The sequence below is a fragment of the Labrus mixtus genome, chromosome 12, assembly GCF_963584025.1.
Source record: "Labrus mixtus chromosome 12, fLabMix1.1, whole genome shotgun sequence".
Lineage (NCBI taxonomy): Eukaryota > Metazoa > Chordata > Actinopteri > Labriformes > Labridae > Labrus > Labrus mixtus.
Genome location: NC_083623.1, coordinates 18,877,706 through 18,895,130, shown reverse-complemented (window position 1 = coordinate 18,895,130; position 17,425 = coordinate 18,877,706). Strand labels below are relative to the sequence as shown.

General features: G+C 39.7%; 1 protein-coding gene across 2 annotated transcripts in view; it reads left to right on the top strand.

Moving 5' to 3' along the window:
- Positions 1 to 8,413: 8,413 nt before the first annotated feature.
- Positions 8,414 to 17,425, top strand: part of LOC132985208 (kelch-like protein 29) — a 105,270-nt gene continuing 96,258 nt past the window's right edge. The window contains exons 1-2 of one of the 2 annotated variants that reach the window (XM_061052458.1): positions 8,414 to 8,670; positions 16,158 to 16,226. The gene's annotated coding sequence lies outside the window, so the exon portion shown is untranslated. The remainder of the gene's footprint in view (positions 8,671 to 16,157; positions 16,227 to 17,425) is intronic. The other variant, XM_061052460.1, reaches the window with a different exon arrangement.

The window sequence follows — 17,425 nt, the reverse complement described above, 5'->3', positions numbered from 1 at the left end:
CCCAGCTCCTGCGGCCATATGTCTGATGTTTCTTGGACAAAGCACAGCCTCAAGTTGCTCCCGCTCATTTGTCAGCAGCGTATGAATGTGTATGAAAGGGATTATTTACTTTTGAGGGTCACAACCTCTGCCATCAGCGTGTGAATGGGTAGGTGTGAGCGCTTTGAGCAGTCAGAAGACTGGTTATTCCATTTACCATTTAATCATCACTATAACTTTGTATTTCATTTGAATGACAAATGGCCCACTCACCAGAAGAATTGGTCTCCTTCAAGTCATAAATATTAATGTTTGCTTTTTATTACTGATGGAACAGCCAAACTGTAAAATGCACATATTGCTGCATCGTTACTGTAACAATTTATACGCATGCATATCTTTAATATTCTGTTAATGACATCCTGCTATCTCATTAGAATGCAATTAGGAGTGTTAGGGCCTCCATTATGGCTGGCTGCCATGTTGCTTAGCAACAGTGGTCTCACAACTATCCCCTACCAAAACACCTTCTATGTCATGTGTTTGACTTTGATTGAAACTATAAAGACTGTCTTGACAACCCACCAGTTGGGAACCACTGCTCTAGACGGTAGAGTCCTTCGTAAAACTCTCTAAAAACTTGATCAAAAATACATCCCTGAAAGAGACAGCACATATAACAGTACAGGATGATTGACACCACTCTAAAATGGGAATAAGAGATTCTTTTGTACTTTGTTTTTATGCTACGCTGTGTTGAGCTAACCAGTTTGTGAATGCAGCCTTACATATTGCAAGTTTACATAAGAGATTTTTTATTTTAACCCTTCCCCCAAATTATAAAAAATATGAACAGTAGGCTATATCAAGCTGCAATAAAATATGTATTCGTAATCATTTGTCTACATTTTCCAAACAGTTATTCTATATTCGATTTTTATTCAATATGTTTGCACATGATGGATTCTTAGGGCAAAGAGCTATCCAAATGCTCAAATCTCAAGCTGTGGCATTTTGTTGCTGCGGGCAACACTCAGAGCAGCAGGCATCAGAGAGAAACACTGGATGGGAAAATTTGTTTGAATTCAGATGTTTCCTGACAAGAAGATGCTATCGTGTCATTAAAGGATCAGCATGGAGACATTTCTCTCAGCTCTGTTGCCCAGAAACTTGCTCTCTGTTATAAGAGCCTTTTCAGAGCAAGACGACTGTGCGCATGATTATGATTATGTAATGTGAGTGCACATGGTGAAAGCTGAGTGATATTAAAGAGCTGGCAGAGCAGCTGGCAGAGGAGGAATGAGAGAAAAGTGTGCTTAGATTTGATTTTGATTTGAATGTTTATTCCGAACATGTAACAAAGGACAAAGGTTAATGTAAAAAAAACAACAGAAAATAAATAATTATTACAAACAGTGGAAAGTAGAATACAGTCACTGAGCTATTTAAAACAAAAAACTTTCCATCTATTTAGCTTGCTTCCTATTCTCTCAAAGACACACTTAACATCTCCTTACCTCATATCAACTATAGACCCACGTGACACACAGGTGCTCTCACACATGAATTATCTAATGAGGCAGGAGTTACTCCACTTTTGTGTGCCTGCATGTGTAGAGGACTTAAATAGACATTCAGATCGTCATCCGTCAGCGTGCTCAGTCTGCATCTGACAGCCAACAAATAATGGACGGGTTTAGTCCTTCCTGTGCAATTGGTCCAGCGATGATTTTATAAATATTCTTCCTCGGAGGAGCCTACGCTCGAGCTACCACCATCTATGACCCCAACAAGGCAACAACAAGGCTGGTCGCAACATGAATCACTCTGGATAGTTCTGCAGGTGAGAGACTATTGACATGTTAGTGCCCCATTGAGGATTATGTGGAATATGTGCGTCAGTGTTTGTTTGAAAAAGTTGCTGTCATGGTTTTCCTCTCAACCAGAATAAAGATGCAACAACACAAATCCACTCCATTTTTTAATTAAAGTCACGTCTGATTCCAAGATGGCAACGGGCAAAATGCTGGATATGTCTTCTTGTTTTAGACAATCCATGACAACATATGTAAGAATTTTTCTAAAGCTAAAATTTCAGATACATTTTTTCTATGTAGTGACATTATTATTATTATTATTATTATTATTATTATTATTATTATTATTAATAATAATAACAAATAATATGATGAACTGTAGCTTATTATTTAGCGTTTATTCTTCATATTCGTCATATTGAGATGAATGGTTACAGAGGCAAACTGTTTCCAGGCCATTTAAATACAACTTGAACAAACTCAGTTGTGGTCTTACTATTACTACAACACACTGCACTGATGTTTTGAAACTTTACTTGGTAGATAAAAATGCTTTCCAATCCTTTGCTTGATGTATTTTGTTTATTTCATGGATGAGATAAACAAATGCAGATGGTGGAAAAGCAATAAAATAGCTGGATTTAATCAACTTCCTTCTGAAGCATTAAACTAACTAATTTAAGCCATAACACTGAGGCATATGAGGCTTTTTAAATTGTTTGTTTCTTTGTGCAGAGTTAGGTGAGTGCACTGTTTGTGTTCTGTAAATAAAGTAGGCCACTACTTGTTATATTTTGTGGACATATAATGACTTGTAAAGGGAGATAAATGAATATTAACATCAGTGGGATCTCATCCCAATATCCCATTCAACTCAAGCCACTGAGGTGTGTCTCTGAGGAGCAGGAGCCAAATAAGAAAGAAGCAAATACATTTGGGAAGATATTACAGACGGGGATCTTATGTGTGGAATGAGTAACATAAATCACGTTGTCAGAGTTATTGATAAGCTGCACCAGCACACAGCAGGCAGCAGTTCTGCTACATTTAACTAAGTCTGACACCAGGAGGAGAGGAGGGAGGACAGTGAACGCAGCACAAAGTCTCCAAAAGGAGAAAACACACAAACACTCAGAAACAGCACTATCTGCAGTGTGAGAGGATGAAGTCTAGCAGGGTCATCATGCTGGAGAGCTGATATTCTCCCTTCAGTACGTTCAGCTCTCTGCAGGCCTGCACCTCCCCTCTGTTTATCAGGAGGAGCAGCTCCAGGCTTTACCCTGCACGCTCCGTGTTTTGGATCAGCTGTGCTTTCTCTCTGACTAGATTTAGGCTTTATGTAATCATCTTCCCAACAGTGATGTAAATTTGTTGAAGTAGGACTGCATGTTGTTCTCTGTGTGTGTCTTAGTATTCTTCTCCAGATCTGCTTGGGGAAGTCCATTGCTTCAGAATCCACTTGTGTACCAAGATCTGTGCATGTGGAACCTTTGGCTTTGAAAAATAAAGCCAATGCAGAATTGAAAATAACTACAGTTCTTCAAGTGTCCTCATCACTCCAAAAGCCAACGAGTCCTCATTAGTCTCCATGTTCAAATGCCTACCTTTTCAGCAGAAATTAACATTTTTAAAGCTTATTACAAAACACTGTTTGGGTCTTCATCAAGCTGCTCCAATTAAGGTTAATGGCATGGTTGTGTAATAGTCCCCAGTTGCAGAGTCGCGCAAATGTTCCCTCTTGGGTGTTCTGGCAGAAGAGTTTTGTGGCAGAGCACCAAAGAGAACACACATTCACACATGCACACATGCACACACACACACACACACACACACACACACACACACACACACACACACACACACACACACACACACACACACACACACACATGCACACACAACAGTTGGCCTCAGTTGCCTTCCGAGCCACAAGGCCTCGGCTGACTCTTGGTTGCAAAGCACACCGAGCAACAGAGAGGCAAAGAGGCCTGGGACTCCGTCAGGTGGATGTTTGTATCCTGTGAAGCAGACTTCTTATTCTGCAAAGGCTCAACAAACAACAAATGTGAAAATGAGTTAAAAAAAAGAAGACTATAAACATATTTCAAATGACATGGATTTCACATCTTGATTGCATCCCAGACAAAACATTGTATAGTATGTGCATATTATTTATCAAAACATTCACAGTCAAACATAAGAATTTGTCTGACCAGGTTTTGACCCACAGTGGCCTGGCTACATAAGCAAACAGCCTCATCAGATTAAGATTTAAATGTTGTGAATTCCTAATTGGTGCATTGAAGTAGCAGTATATCACTGTCCTTTTAAAGCTTGTGTAGGAGAGGCCATGATTAATCTGGTAATTAAATCTTTAAAAGCCATTTAGTATCAGTGTTACATCCAAAGAAGCTTAAAGTCCCTCTGCTTTAAAAAACAAAAATCAGCTCTGGGGAGCCTGGGAGTCATGAGTCTGCAGGCATCATGAATAGTTACAGAAACTCTTAAAGCATCATCCCAATTAGACGTTTGGATAAAATTAAGTGCAAGTTCCTTAAATTTGACGCTTTTATTAAAAACAAAAATTGTTTAAATAATGCACTGCCCCAATTATGTGCTCACAAACAGCATAATCAGAGCCTCAGGGTGACAGAGTAAATTGGACAGTGGTCTTGCATGCTGTCTTTGCTTTCCACACTCTTTTGTCAATACCCAATTATCCTCTCTGCGGCTATTTCCACTGAGTGTGGGAATTAAAACAGCTTTTGGGGCTTTGTTTTCTAATTGCAACAATCCGGAGTGACTTGATATTAATTGACCATTGATGACTTTTAATAATCTCTATAGGTGACGGCTGGGCTTTAGAAGGGAGATCACAGAATATTGTCTTGCTAAATATATTTCTTTGTCATTTTTCCCACAACTGACAAAACCTGGTAATTGATTCACTTCTACAGATGTCTGTTGCTGCAGTAGCAGTATTCTTATTAGGAAGACTGTAATTGACCGCAGTCGGCAGATGTAGCATTTGTTTGTGAAAACTGAACTGGCAGAATCGCTTTCAGACGGCATTATGTTTGTGATTACCTGACGCTTATAAGCCTTGATCAGTAAAGTTAAACAGCCAAATATGTTTGTTCTACATAACGTGAGAATATATTTTCACAAATCTTGTCAAAATTAGCATACTGTTTCTTAAAACTTAATAATGGATTTATTTATGGCAACTGTTGGCTAGATGAGCATGCTTGCAGATATATGCCTATTCTCTCATCCAACAGATGCTGACTCTCTTAAGTAATAGAGTCAATATTCTGTTTGCTTAGAAATTATGAGGTTTTGCTGACTCTTTAACTCTGTTTTTGGTCTCCACCACCTTCTGAAGGAAATATCTGGCTCTTCAGCTTCCTAATGCATCATGTAAGATCATAAGCCAGGCACAACATTTTGGCTAACAAACTACTCTCTAAGTATTTGTCTGCTATCTGTTTGGTGATGTGCAGATAGCAAACAGTCGACTTAAAGCTTTTAGTCATAAGACAGACCTTGGGGGTAGGAAAATCAAAACATTTGACACACCTCATAAAGCTTGGTATAGTTCCCTGAGTGACCTCTTCCTCAATAGTCATATTGCTGATTTAGGTACTGATAATAATTTTTTTTAAAAACAGATTTGGCAATCATGGTATTCATTTGTTTTTACTATTTGACCAGACATTTATGGAAAATCATGAACCAACTTTGAAATGGACAGGGAGAGAAACAAAATATATTGTGGAAAAGCCACAACAAAAGAAGAGAAAAAAAGAAAGGTTTTACTGTTTAGTAAGCAATTATGTAGTTCTATCTGAGTATTGAGCTGACCAGAATATAACAGTTAAAGGGAAACCCTTTAAATATCATAACTAATGTAGTCTGTGTTACTATCAGTATTCAAGTGCGGAAGTCTCTCTTATCAATACAATAGGATTTTGTGGTCAAAACCAATAAAACAGTACAGTTAATTGTGGTGAACTGCTTTGCTTTCCAGGCATACATGTTGAATGTGACAGTATGTGACAGTAACTTCTAGATACGCTCAAGCTACACCTCAAACATCAAAACTTCAGGAACTTTGTGATCAATTTGAAGGGTTTATCAACCGGCAATTTAAGTGACGTTCCATCTATTTAAAAAACACTTTAATATTTCAGCAAGAAGCCATTCAACCACTCTGTGTTCCCACACAAGTACAAAGAAAAGGAACATAGTGTTAGGAGAAACATTTAACATCTAAGTCTTTCTCTACAAGGAGATAAATACTTTGATCGTTTCAGAGTGTGAGAGGAATAAAGCTGGTATGATTAAACACAGGCCAAGAACCCCCACACAGAGGCCCTCCTTTGACAATATTTGAATTTCTGAAAACGTTGCATCGCTCATATGAGCTCAGTCATCCTAAATGCAAAATGACTCAGCATGATTATTTTGCTTGGTGCCTGTTTGATGAAGATGCCCTTAATGTGTCATGTTTACGATGCTAATATTCATTGATTTTCCAAGGCTAATCAGAATCATAGCAGTTGGTGTATCATTTAAGAAAACATATTATTTGATGGTCAGACTGTGATATTAAAAGGAGAAGTGGTTTGGAGACTGAAGTAAGGATGTTTAATCTCCAGACAGATATGGATTTCATAATGGATGAACACAGACTCACTGTCTCCTTCATGTCCCTCTAAGAGGATAAATGTGTTGACTCTACTCTTTTCTGTAATCCCACTTTTCTTTATTGGTGGAAAACAGGAGGGAACTACAGTATATCTGCTAAAGCTCACAACCAGAAGAATCTCTCTTCATCCGCAGATTTTCTTTGTAGCTGATATCAATTAAAATTATGTCTTCAAAATGTCCCTGTCTTGAGTGATAAAGCTCATAAACAACTACTAATTTACAGAGTTACTTTTGTAATTTTCGTATGAGAGCCAGTTGTCCTATAGTTGCTGTTGTTTGTAATCCAATATTGTTCTTCAGAATTAGGATAAAGTAAAATTACTAACCTCAGATTTTTCAAGTATTTGATAACACACATTTCTGGAGAACTAAACCATATATGAAGATTTAATGTTACTGTCCATTCATTGCACTGTGGTTTGGCTGTAAGTGTTCACACAGGTGTTTTCACTTAAGCCTAATTAGACCCATTCTCAGGCTAAGGATGGGCGGGGCTAATCAGAAATAAATGTCACTTAACAGTATTGCTACCTTCATGTGCTCCTCATAAATATCGTACTTCCCAGTAGCACAGTCGTAATGATGTCATACACGCATTCTGTGTTCTGGTCATAAAAAGACAACAAACATTGTCAATGGAGGTAACGTTGTTTTTTTTGCAACGCAAGTAGCACAGAGCTCCTTTGTGCTTCAGCAGAAGAATAAAGAACATAAAAAGAACATCATGTATAGGCTAACTGTTATCAATGTTAATATATTCACTGGGCATGCTTTATAGTTAGGCTATAAGCTTGCTACAGCTTATGCATATATTAAAATGTGCAACTACTCAAGGAAATGATAGCTATGTGAACAAACCTAAGAAACAGGCCTATGCAATTTAGCACCATCAATTGTTGACGCTGTGTCCCAGCTTTCCACCATTTTTGCTGCCGCAACATGGGCATCATCGACATTTCCCCGTCGTAATTAGCTAAGACTCTAGAGGGCTGTTCATGTGTAAATACAGTATATAGGATATTTCTGAGCAGCACATTAAGGCGACATTATGCACCAATATCCCTTCCTTATATGATAATTAGAGATGAAAGTGAAAACACCTGCGTGAGTCAAAAACAGTCACATATCCTACAGAAAAAGAGCAACCAAGAAACAGTAAACCGATTAGTCTAGCTGGCTAGGCTACAACTTGTGCCACGGACAGGATGCTAATCCATCAGGTAAGCAAAATTTGTTATGTTAAGCAACAAGAGAAAAGCTTTTAAGATGCAGTCGTGAAGACATGGACAGCATTTGAAAGTCTGAAATTGCTGATTAGACTGTTTTGTTTTAATTTGTGAGTTAAGACTCAGTAGTTTTTATAGCTAGCAAGATGGGAGCTAATTAAGTGCTCACACCAAAGCTGCTAAAGAAAGTCGCCTGTATCAGGTAGGCCTAGAATTAATATTCAGTGGGCGTCTGGATGCTGAAGGACCAAGAAGGTTTTTTAAAAAAAGGAGTTTTCCCCCATTTATCCTGAGGCCTATTTTCTTTTTTTAGACTTGTGTGGAAAGGTATGAGATTTTTGTCTATTGTCTTTATTCAAAATAGCGGGCTAATTGTTTATTATCTGGCCTATATAAGTAGGCTACATCTTGTGAATTGAACAATTTAATCAGGTCTGGACCTGCATTAATCCTCCATTGGCACCAAATATGCCAAACCCCCTTAAATGAGAGCGACGTCTCTTCTCCATCCTCACAGCTGAGGATGTCTCTGCAGGTGCACATGCGCGTAGTGGTGGGTGGGGGCGCTATAGGATTTGTGAAAACCAATCACAGGCAAAGGGGCGGTCCAGTCAGGCTGTCGGGAGAAAAGTGCCCACACTGTGTGCCAGCCTGTCCAAGCACACACACTCTCATTTCACGTCTGCTGCACGGAGGGAGCACAGCAAGCCGTGTTTGCCAAGTCCTCCGGTCACTCCACCTGGTGACGCGCAGCCCGGTACACAGACAGGACATTTACCCTCCAGTGCACGCAGTTGTTCCTTTTTTTTTTTCTTCTTCTTCTGTGAAATGTAACAGCCGTATTTGTTGGATGAAAAGCAGCCTTCATTCATGAGCAGCATCGCAGCGAAACAAGGACAAACGCCGGGGAACAGGAGCGGCGAGCGGCCGGGGAGGTAAGCGCTCAGTCGGCGTAGGTGGAAGCAGCCGCCTCGCTGATTCTGATGCCCGCTTGTTTTTTTTTTTTTTTTTTTTTTTGCTATGTGACGGAAAGGATAGTTTTACACCACGAGAACCTGTCTTATTTAAATAATTGAGAGGAAGATCATGAGTCTCACTGCTACCCCTTTGCTTCGGACCATTGCCTACCAAACCGTGTGTGTGTGCAGCGTTCAGGTTGAGCACAATGCCTTCTGCAGAGAGAGAGACAGAGAGCAAAAAAACTAACTTCACGATTCAGAGCCTCAAACGGGAACCGATTGAAATTGGAAATTATAACGTTGGCAATACGGTCTGACACCTTGGATAATTAGATAATGATTTGAAACATTGCTTCATTTGACTAGGCTGTAGGAAAACGTAATAAAAATGCTCTAAATGTATGCCATAAAGCCATCAATTATTACTTAACAACGAATGTGAATTTTCTATCGATGCAGTGTTAGGCTCCTGCTGCAACTCGTCGATGACAATTGTTCACTTTAAACCATGCATCTCCGCGTTTCATTATTTCCTGACGAGTGCGAATATTTCTTGTGAAAGAATGAGCTACAGCCTCGCATTTAATCTTTGCTCCACATTTAGCATAATTTACTTCCAATTCTCCTACCAAACAACCCACGTGTCAATCATTGGCACCGATTCCTCTTTTACGAGTGTGTTGCTATATTTAAATAGATGCACAGCGGGCCGGCATGTCATTTTTTATTTTTTTTTTCCTGTTTCTAAATGGATGTAGGCTACTCGGTGTTGTTATTGTTTTAAGTGACACACCACGTGAGACATGACCAGGACACACTTCACACCGATGACATTTACAACCTAGCAGGCTTTTGTGAATTAAGGTGGGGATTATGGGCTTTAGTCCTAGTTGTCCCTGCAATGAGGGAACACAACGCATTTGCCTCAGAGCCAGGGGTCGTTTAGCAGGGGTCTTCTCGGCTCATCTGCTGCCTCTGACGGAGAATAGTGTTTGCATATTTAGAATAAGCAGCCTACTGTAGGTGGATAATTACAAACAGCATCAGCAGCGTAATATAGAGGTGTGAAATATGTGTGACAGCACACAGCCTCATTGTCAGGCTACCTCTGTCCATATATTATAGTCTCTCCAGTATTTCACATGTTTATTGCAATTAAGTAAATCAAGTATATCATAATTCTTAAATATCAAATGTGGTTTTGCACAGGGAGACTTTTTTTCAGAGGATTTTTTTTTTTTTTAAATGACCAGAGGTATTTATCCAATCAATAAGGGCCACAAGAAAAATTGACTCATGTGCTTGTGGTCAGCACATGACTGATGTAGCTGAAGGTTATGTTTTTAAATACACCAAGAAGGAGTGCTTATCATTTGATTCAGTGTGTCCAGCTCAGTGCAGCATACCTTTTCCCCTTTCTCAAGTAGTTTCAAACCACAGCGAGACCAAACTGGGATTATCTTGACCTGCTGAAGACAACTGCTGTGGCCCCCCCAGGCAGCTAATTGATAAGATTTGGCACAGGTGCAACCTACATTTAGTTCAGTCATTCATAAAGATGCAGTCTGTCGGTGATGGTGGCGACTGTGAGAATGTTCTGGCTTTGTTTATTGGAGTATAAAAGGTGAGGGGGTGTTTGATAGGTCTTGAGTTGGCTGTGCAGCTCGAGCGGCACAGCAGGGGGTTATAACTTATCAATTAATGAACGTTTTGATGATATTTAGGCTAAGAGTCATGCTTACATTTGCATAATTACCGACATGGTTCAGTTGACAGACCAGTGGATGCGTTGTTGCTTTTTACCCGCGTTAAGCTCTCAACGTGATCACAGGAAGCCAAAATCATAATTTGAAATTAAAAATTGAGGAATTTCCCAGCCCTAGTGTCAAGCATGTTCTTTTCATTCATTTGATTTCCTTATAACAAAAATAACTTGCAGCACATTTGGATGCATACTTTTTTGAGCTACATTATTTTCCATTTGCTATTCCAGTGTTATTAATCCATCAGCATGTTCACTATTCCCTTCAAGCTAATAATAATATAAATCTATCAGTGATAAAAGCTATTGAAGCTCATACTCTTTAGATTATAAATTCCATATTTTTCAGCACTATACCATGTACGCACAATATTTCTTGAGAGCACATTAGCCCATGTCCTTGTGTTATAATGGCCCTTAGATTTTCTATGTAGTGCATCAGCTGTGCTTTTCAGGAAGCTGAGCCAATCCCCGCTGCCCGACAAAAAGATGAGACTTATTTGGCCCTGAGCAAGGGAGCTGACACCCACAGCAAGGGCCAAGTGCTGCAACAAAACAGATGGGATCCCAATTTCAAGTTCACCCAAAGCTAAACCCCAATGTGATTTCATGTAGAGTTAAAAAAATACTTAGTTTCCTCTTAAACGAAGCCCATTTATCCTCTCTACGGAGACTATTTAGGCAATTACCATCATTTTGATATCCAAACAAATGGCTTAGATTCACTTAGCATGTGTGGGTGACACGGGATGAGGATTTGATTTGGACTCAGGCCTGCAAGACTCCGTCTCAGGGTCCCTGCAGTCTGTGAGGCCGCTATGTAGTGAGTGGCTCCATGGGGGGCAGGTTAAGCCTGTTAGCTCCATGTGAAGCTACGGCTGGGTTGCTCCCTTACTGAGGGAAAGATGGGAAGGAGGGGGACATGGAACATTTTTCTGCCTCATTGCTCATAAATCTTTGATACAACTAGAGCTAAGTTTTATTTTTTTTAAGTGTTAATGCAGACTTCCCTTATGCGTGGTTGCAGGAGTATTTCTGTTAAAGGGGCCATATTCTGCTTTTTCTGGTTTTATATGCTCTTTAGTGTGTTTTCCAAGTGTCCTGTGCATGTTTAGGCACATCTATGTGCAAAAATTCAAAGTCCGCGGAAACGTGGCTTCTCCTACGTCCTCCTGTTAGCTGTAGCATTAGCTGCATGTAACGCTCAGTTCCCCTCGAAAAAAATTTGTCAGTGTGACATCTTGTCAGTGTGGTATCACTGATCTAAGCCCATTGGCTTGTTGTGGCAAGCCCAGCAGCTCATGTTGTTGTATGCCCGTTAACTTCTGTAGCACGCCCACGATATGCCGTAGCCTGCGGTAGCACAGTAGTGCTAAGGTACTAATGTTTATGCTCCCCGGCCCTCGGAGCCAGAGTGGCTGAGCGACTGACCAATTACGGCAGAGCCGACAGGCCGACCAATCAGAGCAGACTTGGCACACGTGGGGACTCTGAATGTGGGCACTTCAGAGCCTTAGAGAGAGAGTCAGAAGTGAGCCGGTGCATGGAGCGGCAGTACATGAACACAGACACTTTTTTCGAACTTCAGCTATTGTGAACATACTTTAGTAGGTACATAGATTAAATATATGAACCCCAAAAAGGGCATAATATGGGCTCTTTAATTGGCAATCTATCAGCCACTGCTCCCCTGACATCTCCTTTATGAACCTTAGTCATTTTAATTAGGTGGACTTTACTATCTTATCTCTACTTAGGAATAAACGTCATCATGAAACCTAACTGATTTAATATTGCAGAATATACTCGGTGTAACAAGAGAGTGCACTGGCCCTAATTAGGAGATGTATTATTTATATTGAGCAATAGGCTCATTCTACGACTGCAAATAAAGCTCTTAATCATTTATCCTCAGTAAGACTGGATACGAGTTTGGTTAAAACATCACAACAACGTCTGACTTCCTGTTTATGTCAGTTTGAGTTTGGAGGTGGCTTTTGAATTAAGACGAAACATAAATGTTTACACAAGGCGTGATGGGTGTCTGTAACATAATCATATTTTCAACCTGATTGTCTTAGCCTACGTATTCTTTCAAGGACAAAATAAAATATTGACCATGTCCCAATGCGTGCACTTAAGTATTAATTAAACTGTTTGCAGATTGGTTTTTTTTTTAATACCGGGAGTACAATGACCAGGGACATGAATGTATTTAATAATCCCATCACACAAGGCTGTCTTTACATGATTAAATGTGGTCTTAGTGTCTTCCGTCGGTCCAGATGTTTCCACTGATACACAGTGATGAAAAATGGTAGGTTGTCACATTCACTTAAAATTGGGGTCTATGGGTTGATGCTGCAGATAACACTGTTGGTGGCCTTTATTACATCTATTGTTACTTTAGCTCAGTTCCAGCTCTGGTTATTCAACCTCACTATCCTCACAGTTCAGAGGAATGGATTTAAAGTCAGGAAATTGCTGCTCATGAGGAGTAAACTCATGCTCGAACACACTCGAAGGGAAGTTTGTTTTTTGTGTTCAGAGACACAGCCATTTGCCTGTGATAAAGCCAAACATAATGTTAGTAACATGGCGGCTGCAGGTGGAGTTTTAAAGATAGCCAGTCATCGCTCTGTACCTGTGGGCCTCAGTGTTATTTTAATGTGAAATTACCTAAGTAGACATTTCTATGTGTCTGCATTAGTAAGATAGACGTCTCCATTCTGTCTCTACAGACATGAATTAATTTTAATGCCTTTTAATGGCTGTACAACATTCACTGGTTATTTGACACTCTGACTGAAAGAATACTCATAAATTTGTAGGTTTAAGATTAGACCCTTAGTGTTGGATCAAAATGTAACTTTATGAAACCACAGTGTCACCTTGACTTTGAGAATTGACTTAAAATCGTCTCCAGCAGCCTTTTTAGAATGGAAGTAACGGGACAGCAGCCATGTTTGATAATTAGTGACAGACCTCTATCTCTCAGGCTCTAATTGGTTTCTGCTGATTGCTGAGCACTCTAGTTAAGAAATGCCATTAAACCTGATGTAGCAGGCGACAAGTGTTTTTCAAACTTAGCCTCTTCAATCAGTTGATTCACATCACATCGATGATTTATAGCTGGGCTTCATGTTGACACATTTTCTATAATCGACAATGCAACTTTTTTCTATGTTCTGTGAGAATGAAATAATGGCTTTCTGCTGCCAATGTCACACTGGTCCATCTTCCAAATTTACCAATATTCATGACAAGAATAGATGGTTAAATGTTTGCTTTATCTAAAACTAATCATGAAGTATTTATCAATGACTCGTAGGTTACTTTAGCACTTAATCATTTTAGGTGTTACATTGGTGGTAAACCAGTATCAATCCCAGCACGGTAATGCTCCTAACTGTTAGCTAACCCGCTATTCAAAGTCATATACGATGACATGATGAACAACATGACACTTCAATATAATACCCTCCCTAACTGCAAAAAGCAAAAATAAAATCTGTGATATGAATTATCCACTAGTATTGTACTGTTGGCACTTTCTCAACTCATGCACGTTATTCATTGTGGAAAAGCTCTGAGTTGATCAGAGAAAGATGAGAAAAAATACACATAGTGAGAAGTCAATGAGGTAGTTGATGTTTTTTTTGTTATTTGGAGTTAATGAAAGACTTCTCCAATTTCATGGTTAAGTAAATGTTTTTTCCTTCAGGGTTTGCAACTCTAAAACAGAAATAGCTTTTTTTTCCTTCAGCGTTGCACACCAGAGTGCCAAACGGGGTTTAGCTCAGTACGTTGTCTTGTAATGCAGTTCTGTTCTTCAAAATTAAATTGCACCAATGTTTTATTGTTATTACGTAGAGTACTGTGTATGTGTAGTTTACATTATCATTGTTATTTGGCCTATGATGAAGAGGTGGCAGCAGAGCATCATGTCTTTTGAGGTATTTTTCAGCTTCAAATATAAAAACGACTGAGATCTGCTGATTTGAAATTCCACTTATTATTCTAACACTGTTACATAAACGGCCATATGTCAGGACTATTTTATTCTTAAACTCACTCTCTGCATAACAGCAGATGCTTTTTAGCTCCATAAACTGATGGCAGTAAATCATTTTTTTTTTTTTTTTAAATTATATCAGCAAGCTACCTCTATGTACCTCTGGAGGAAGAGTTTGGCAAGGTAGCTGTTTCCATTCCGGCACAATCAATACAATGGACATCTGACTAAATAGGACTAGGACTTTCAAGGAAAAAAAAAAACGCAGTCCGAATCAGATAGAAGTAGGTCCAACATGATGTATATGACTTGAAAGTACAGCCAGCAAAACATGATAAATGAGCGTTCAATAACATCGCTACTTCTGTCTGCTATTACCTCGAACATAATTCTGAGCCCATCCCAGGAACTGTCAACAGTGTTTTATTTAGGAGTGAAGATGCTTCTTCAATCTATGACAACAAATCTTTGCAGGAAAGATGATTAGAGTAGAGATATGGGCTAATACATCAGAAAAGGAAAGGTATTAATGGTACTACCCAGCATGATGGAGCCCATCTGTCAGTAAGATTCCCCACAATTTGTGTAACATGTGTATTATGAAAGCAAGACAGTTTTTACCCTTTAGATCAGGGGTGTCCAAAGTGCGGCCGGAGGGCCATTTGCGGCCCTTGAGGGGATTTTTTGTGGCCCGTGACTTCAAATGAAGAATCCGAAGATTTTGGCCCGAGGCCTTGATTAAGATTGGCACATTATCTTATTTTTCTTTTTCATGTTAACAAGGGCTGAACAATATTCCTAAAATAGAAAATGTTCAGTAACATGTATGTTGTTGTTGTTTTTTATTTTTAAATCTACAGCTTTTGCTATTTTCCACATTTTTTTTTGTAAACTATGCAAAGTTTTTGCGAACAAGCGGACTGTTGTTTAACCATTTAATGACCTGAGCTAAATGCAGAAAGCTTTTCCAAAAAAATGAACCACGTTACAGGCTTGATTCTGAGAAAAAAAACAAATAAAGTAGAACGAAGACATCAAAATATTTGATTTCCTTTTATTAAAGGGTTTCTTTAGCGAGCCTTTTGATTCTGATCTACAAAGCCTTACTATTTTTTCAACTATATTTTAAAAAACAAAACCTGTGGCCTGCGAGCGATTCTAACACAACAATTTTGGCCCGCAAGAAAAAAAGTTTGGACACCAGTGCTTTAGATGGACCCTTGAATCCTTACAAGTCATGGGCCGTGGAATGCATCAATAATTGTTAAGGTTAGAGAGATTCCATGTGTCATTTTATTTTGGAGGAAAAGTTAACATTAACTTTTAGATCATTAGCTGTAAAAGAAGTATCATGCATATGAAAATGACCTCTGTGTACCTCTAATGTTCTCTCAGGACATGTAGAGAAGTGTTGAGTCTGTGGAGCCATATATGTGTTCTTCAGCCCAAAAATGAATCAAATAAAGCTCTTGATGCAGATATTTCCACACATCTGGCATGTTGTTTGAGAGTGTGTGTGTGGAGGGGGGGCACCCTCCACACACACACTCTCAAACAACATGCCAGATTTTTCTTTTCATGAACAGATGGCAAGCACAAAATATTAGGGCCAGATTTATGAACATTGTCATTGAATTTTCTGCTTTAAAGCCTCACTATATTCACCAACTGTTACTGTTTCTGCAGGTGCAGAGAGCCATACTCCAAAGATCTAATTTATCTGTGATGAGCATCCCCATCCACCAGAGACCAAAGGTACAGTAAGCTAACAAGAACTCATCATGCTATGTCCCAATTAACATTTTATCATGCCACAGACAAACCACACAACATGATGCAAAGCACAGTATGAGTCAGTCATATCCTGCCCATTTTTAGTACCGGTACCTGTTCTACCAATATTACTGTTATAATTTAAAAAAAATATCTAGTATAAGCTTACTCACTGTACTCCTCCACTCTTAATGTGCAGCACTTGATCCTTTGTCACACTGTGCCGCTGTTGGTCTGCTCTCGTGGGGGGTTGATGGTCTAAATTATTTGATACACGGCATCATTCATTCTGCTTGACTTCCCTACTGTGTCAACAAAATGAGCTCTGTCTGGCTTTGTTTCTCCTCCTGCAAAGATCTCACAATTCTGACAGTGAGTCAGACCAGGTTGGTCTCTGAACAATTACAGGGTCAGACCTGATCTCAGGTCACTGAGAGATAGGATTACTGCTGGACCTCAGGACCTCAGGAATGTACAGACCCCTGTGGTGGTCTGCTCACCGCTGATGAGATAGAATTGAACTAATGGGGTTACCCACTGCGAGGACTAATTAAAATGACACAGTGCCTGTGATCCCTGAGCGAGGTGACAGGGCATCACGGCACATGGGTGGGGTCTGTGGTTGGGCTTTGTGTCTGTGTATTAGCGTGTGTGTGTAGGTGTGCTAGGTCAGTGTGTCACTGATGAACAGGACTCATTTATGTTTGCTCCTTGCTGGGGTTCCTCCCTCACTGGGGGGCTTCAGGTGTAAAATCATTGTGTGGTGTTTTCGCTCTGCAAGTTTGCTCTTATGGTGGCACTTCGTGGTCCACACCCGTAGTAGTCCGTCCTGTGTTCAGCTCTCACAGTCTGCTCAATTAACTTCTCATGAATATATGCTGGGACATGCCAGATTTTCTTTTTAACCACCTATCTGTGGAAGTAATGGTCATCACCCCCCTTTAGTTTGCCCAGCAGTGTGCTGTTTACATTTAGCCCCCCCAGACAGTAAGCTGGAGCTGTCTGCAGGAATCATTCTCAAGGCCTCCTCAGGTAATGATATATGACAAGTCTCAGTGAGGAGGAAACACGTCTCCTGGTAGCACGCAGAGCCAACAATAATCTGGCAGCTGACCTTCTGATATGGAGAAATATTTGAGGGTGGTGCTAACAGCGTCAGGGTACTTTGTACAAAGAATACA